Source organism: Eschrichtius robustus, chromosome 12 (genome assembly GCF_028021215.1).
Source record: "Eschrichtius robustus isolate mEscRob2 chromosome 12, mEscRob2.pri, whole genome shotgun sequence".
In the NCBI taxonomy this organism is placed as follows: Eukaryota; Metazoa; Chordata; class Mammalia; order Artiodactyla; family Eschrichtiidae; genus Eschrichtius; species Eschrichtius robustus.
In genome coordinates, this window is record NC_090835.1 from 50,103,312 (window position 1) to 50,109,591 (window position 6,280).

The 6,280-nt window shown below is 42.6% G+C and overlaps 1 non-coding gene across 1 annotated transcript; it reads right to left on the minus strand.

Annotated features, from left to right (window-relative positions):
- Window positions 1-464: 464 nt before the first annotated feature.
- Window positions 465-571, minus strand: LOC137774375 (U6 spliceosomal RNA). The gene has a single exon (XR_011075896.1). It is a non-coding gene; the product is annotated as a U6 spliceosomal RNA (small nuclear RNA).
- Between the last annotated feature and the right edge of the window lie 5,709 nt (window positions 572-6,280).

A 6,280-nucleotide genomic window follows, 5' to 3' on the forward strand; every position in this document is an offset into this window, starting at 1 on the left:
TGTAGCTCCTCCCATCAAGAAGCAGAATCTGTTTCCTTATCCCTTGCATCTGGGCTGGCTTTGCCACTGACTTTGACTAGCAATGTGATGAAAATAGCAGTGTACCGGTTTCATCCCTGGTCTTTAAGAGGTCTTACATTTCCACTTACTGTTTTTTTCTTTTTTCTGTTTTGTTTTGTTTGTTTTGCTGAGACGTTTATCGATATTTATTGTTTAATAGGATTACAGAGCTGGAAAGGGTCTTGGAGATCTCGTCCTCATTCTTTTTTTTTTTTAAATTTTATATTGGAGTATAGGTGATTAACAACGTTGTGTTAGTTTCAGGTGTACAGCAAAGTGATTCAGTTATACATGTACATACATCTATTCTTTTTTGGATTCTTTTCCCATATAGGTTATTACAGAGTGTTGAGTAGAGTTCCCTGTGCTATACAGTAGGTCCCTGTTGATTATCTATTTTATATAAAAATATGGAACGCTACATGAATTTGCCTGTCATCCTTGCACAGGGGCCATGGTAATCTTCCCTGGATGGTTCCAATTTTAGTACATGTGCTGCTGAAGAAAGCACTTGTCCTCATTCTTTTAAACTTCCGAGAATCTTCTTCTGAATTATAACCAATGCTCTTATGACACATGCACACACACACTTCCCAGCCATAGTTTGGTGCAGGCTTTGGTAAATTTCTGGAACTATCCAGCCTTCCCTTTCTTGGCGGAGAAACTCACCCACTTTTTTAAAAGATTTATATGTTATTGAGGTACGTAAGTTTCATGTGTACAACATTATATTTCTACCTCTGTATATCCGACAGCTTGCTCTCCACCAAAAACTGTTTCCATCCATCACCCTACAGTTGATACCCTTTACTTTTTGCCCTACCTCACTCCCCTCCCCCTCTGGTAACCACTACTTTGTTCTCTGTATTTATGTGTCTGTTTTGGTTTGGATTGTTCATTAATTTTCTTTGTTTTTTTATATTCCCTACATGTGTGAAGTCATATGGTATTTGTCTTTCTCTGTCTGACTTATTCCACCTAGCATGATGCCCTCAAGGTCCATCCATGTTGTCACAAATGACAAGCTTTCATCTTTTTTTTTCTTTTTTGGTGTCCGTTTACTCACTGTTGATGGAGCCACATGCACAAGCTTGCACCATCCTGCTGGAGGATGAGACTGGGTGGAGAGAGGATCCAGTCATCCAGCTGTCCCAGCCCAACCCCAGACGTGTCAGCCTCACAAGTCAAGCCTGGCTGCTGCCAGGAATATCCAAAAATTTTCCACCTTTTTGTTCGTGAGTACTGATTGCATTTAAAAGTTATTCTGTGTTCTTCAAAGTGTTCTAGCTGTGTGCGAGCCACAAAGTTGATGGACTTATGTGAGCAGTTCTCATTAAGACTGTGAGGCATGTGAAAGCTATTCAAATGTGAGTCGGGAAACCCGGTTACTACACTAATGAACCATAGGGCTTAGAGCAAGACATTTGGCTTGAAGGGCTTTGATTTCCTCATCATGAAATGAGGGAGCAGAACTGGGTCTCCGGGGTTCCAGCACCTCCTGCCACTTTGAGTTCCTTTCCGGGTCCATTGCACACTAGGGTTAGTAGCAGTTCTCTGCTATAACAGAAAATAATTTCCACCTTCAAGTTTATATTATTTTATTTAGTTTTAATTATGTTCATTACTCATATACCAGTGATTTACCGGTATTCAGAAAACAAGAGTATTCATATATGAAAAAAATCATCATATTCCCATAATTCAGATGTAAACTATGTGAACACTCTTAATAGCCCACCCTTATTTCTAATCAAATATGTATTCAAAAATAAATTCATAAAGTATGTATCCTCCTACCAACTGGTTTTTCAGTGTCAGTATACACACAGGTCTAGAGGTTAAAGGGCTGCATTCTGTCCTATGGATTAACCACCAGTCTATGTTTTCACATCCTAGCTAGCTATTGCCAATTTTTACTCTTATCAACAATGTTGTGACAAACAAGACTGGATTCCCTAAATTTGAGGAATAAATATTCGAAAAGCAGAGCTTCAGTGAGGATCTAGTCCAAATGACAAAAAATAAATCTATATTTTTATATGCTTCATTGTGACATCATGTATTAGATAGTTTCCTAAATTCACGTCTGAAGTGGGACACTGAAAAATTCTGCAATGAAAGTGTGTAGACCCCCTGCTGAATCTGATTAAAGTGAGGGTCTCCACGGCAATCTTTAGATGCACAGCTAGCAAAAGCTTGCACAGACAGCATTTCTTTAGTATATTTGTTTACTGATCTAATTAGAAAAGTGCCAGGGAACAAACCACTTTTAAAACCTTTTCCCCATTAGCTATAGATGATGAGAGTTCCCAAAACTCAAAAACATATTCTGAGATCAATGAAATGAGCATCTAGGGAAATAACCTCCTGTTTCATTTCCAGACAGGCAGCAGAATTTCATTTTAGCCACAAAGAAGATTTAGAAGCCCATCAGAAACAATATAAGCCAGAGCTGCCCCTGAGGACAAACAAGAAAATCTGAACATTCACAAACCGAGTAGCACACTGCTCCACAGATGGTCACACGTGGTCTCCCATCATACCCTGCAGATCTTTAACCTTCTATTAATTTTTGTTCACTCCAAAAAAATTTTGTGTACCTCATAGATACCTGGCCAGGTACATTTTTTAATACCTCAAGTCAGATCTACCTTAAAATACACACACTCATCTCTTCCCTTGCCTGTCTCTCTTAATAGAGTGTGAGGCCATTGAGGGCAGGGTCCATTTGCTCTGACTGCATCTGGCACACAGGAATAATAAAACTGTTACTGGTTACTGTGTGTCAGGCATTGTGCTGAATGAATTTGCATACATGGCAGGTTAAGTAGACTGTTTTCCTTCCTGGAGTTTCCCTCCTTTGTTGGTTATCAATGGGTAAGCAGCATTTGTGTTTCTCTGCCACAGGGATCTTTGCAGGACAGGAAGCAGATGTTGTAAGTATCACTGGCTCTTCCTAATGATTAGGACTGGAGAGCTTGTGCTTGGTATCCTGGATGGTGAGGTAAGAGAGTGGTGGGTAGAAAAAGGAGGTCAGAGAGTTATATCGCCCTTCCCTAGCTCAAACTATTACAGATAAGTTAGAGGCCCAGGTACCCAGCATGTGGGATAGTTAGTTTTTAAACCATGAAAGTCTCTGGCAAACTTGGACGGTTGGTCACCCTAGATGAGATGACAGTCCCTCAGAGAAGGCAAAGTCTTCAGTGGAGAGCTTGTGATTTCACCTGGAAAAAGAGGAAGACTCCAGATACAGGTGCTCCTACATTTGCTACAGATTATTGTGCTCTAAGTGCAACCCAGAAATGACAGGGAGGCTGGGCCTGAAGACATTCTTGAGTTTGTGACAACAGGAAGCTCAGGAGAAACCAGGGTAGAAAATTAGAGCCTTCTCTGATGTCTTCGCGTCACCAAATATTTACCGAGCTTCTGATGTCTTCGCGTCACCAAATATTTACTGAGCTTCAAATATTGGCCGGTACTGCATGATGAACTGGGGATATAAGAATGGCTAACAAGTCACTGCCCTTGAAAGACTGAGGAAGACAAAATAAAATTTACTCCACAATCTGGAAAAAGCTGCAAAAACAAAAGAGGGAAGCACCCAGAGCATGTTCTTTGGAGACAGGGGTGCTGGGATGCCTTCCCAGATGATGACAATGCCACAGGGTAGCCAGTCAGCCACTACCTCTGTGAGTTTATGTGAAGGGAAGAGAGAAAGCAAGGGTGCATTCGAGACTTCCTCAAGGAGCTTGCACCTTAATGGGGTTTATACCACACACACATCAACGACTTAGGGCAATTTCAAGGCAGCAGGGACAGTGCAAATTGATTGAACAAGAGAAGAACAGAAGTCCACAGGGGCCCCAGATAGAACCATCGGAATGAACGGGGATGAATGTGTCTCCACAGAGTGAAGTTTTGAATCCAGACATCATACATGGATGGAAAGAGATCGGAAAGTGAAGTGAACATAAACTTTCATACTTTAAAAGTGAAAGTAAGTTGAACAGACAGCTTTCAAATGGAATAGCACCTCCACCCCCTTCTCTGGAGGTGTGTACTTGAACAGAAAAGACAATATCTGGAGGAAGGGATGTAGGAGATGAGACTGACTTGATTATCTCCTGTCAACAGTGTAATTTGGGCCACCATGCTGAGGACTCCTCAAATTTTGTTGCAAAATTCAGGCAACATCTTCACCCTCACTCATCAGACCTGTTTCCTTCAAATTTTGTTCCAAAGAGGGTGGCTCCAGGTCTCATCCCTTGCTTCAGTCAGAACCACTATTTTTTGTTGTTGTTGTTATGTTTTATAGACTTCGGTTTTATTAAGGTTCCAAGTAAGACGTTTGAAATCTACTAAAAACGAAATCCTCCACACTGGACCATGACTGTGTGGTCCCTTGGGGCGGGAGGACCTTCTGTTCACCATCTGTGCCAGCGTGGAGCCTGTCCTGGGGGAGATCTACAGTCCCCATCCTAGGAGCGCAAGGGCAGGCCTGGGCACGTGGAGCTCTGTGAGAAGTCAGAAGAATGAAAAACATAGGATTTGCACCAATTCCTTAAAAACACTGGTCATGCTTCTCAAAATGTTTAATAAAGGGGAGTGTCCTCAGCCAGACAGAGAGAACCCTTCATAAACAAGGCTGCCACTTGTAAATGCATTTCCTCCTCACAAATTACCAGCGAGATAGGTTTCCTGCGGGGCAGCTCTCAGGATCTGAGAGGGACTAACGGTTGTGTCAGGAGAGCTCTCCCTCTAATAACAAGCTACTTTAATCACGTTATAGTTGTTTGAAGAAAATAGGCTGAGACTCACTAAACTGAATCCTATAACAACTCCCTACAAATGATAGCACTGCAGCCTTTTCTTCCCTTTCCTGAAATTCTCTCTCAAACCCAAACAGAACAACACTGCACATGTGTAACAGTTTAGGGATATAAAAGTAAAAATATGTAATCAAACACCCCTCTGGATGCCCTCCTTTAACTGCCCTGGGCGGAGTTAGCTGCTCCCACCTCCGAGTTCCCGTGGCTGTGGAGAAGTTCGTGGAAGCCCACCTCTATGGAAACAGCTGCCTCTGTGGAAGCATCACCCCTGTGGGCCTGAAGCCCAGGATCCCGTGTTGGGCTTGGGGCCACTGTTGGTCTGTAGGACCAGTGTTGGGAAGAAGAGCTGGACAGAAAAAGCAGGCGGAGGGCCAGGAGAAAAAGCGGCCCATCATGTCCTCGGCATTGATTCATCACCATGTGTGACCACCAGGACCTTCTCAGAGTGGTACCCTCAGCTCTGGACAATTAAATGTATGTGTCGGGAGGTTAGCAGAGAAATCTGCACTTAAAAGTAGATGATGTGAATCAGCAGCAAACTGATCAAAGACAGATCATGAAAGGGAGAGAAAGAGAAAGCTGAGGATGGGACACAGGAGACGGAGTGTCTAGACAGGTTGGCTGAGCCAACTCAAAGGACACACCAACACCAAGGAGAGAGCTTCAGGGAGGAGCCATGTTCAGCAGAGTCACACGCAGAGGGGTGGAGTGAGGCCAGGGCCAGCCGGGCCAAGCAGTGTCTGCAGCTAACTTACCACTCTGGTTCTGGATCTGGGGTTCTCAACACATTCCTTCCAAACCCCAGTGTGAAGCAGAACCTTGCTGAGAAAAGGCAGCAATGTGGAATGTTTGGGTTTAGACCCACTGAATTTCACTATAAATCTCTGATTCTGATGAAAAAGCATTCAAAAAGTGGCCTGATCTTTTCCAGTAAGTCAGTGCATTGCTGTTTATGCTGAAACTCCATGTAAGAAGTCTCTGAACCACATTTCTGAGTTCAGCTAAATTAAACACACACACCCACATAAACACACACACACACACACTCTCTCATATGTATGGATATACGTACCCACATACAAATATAGAGAATGTGATTTTTTTTCTAGCCATAATATTCCTCATTCCTTCATCATGCTGTTAAGATCATTTGGTTCTAAAATAAGAAAGCACTAAGTATCTATTTGAATGGTTTTCATAGACTTTGAAAATCTCCTCTAGGGTGTATTTTAAAATCATGCATGCATCCACAAGTTATCTCTTTTCCTGATGGATTCCCAGTTGAACTTTTGTTCTCCTAGGTATGTCCTTCCATAATTATAAAACAATCGGGGCTTCCCTGGTGGCGCAGTGGTTGAGAATCTGCCTGCTAATGCAGGGGACACGAGTTC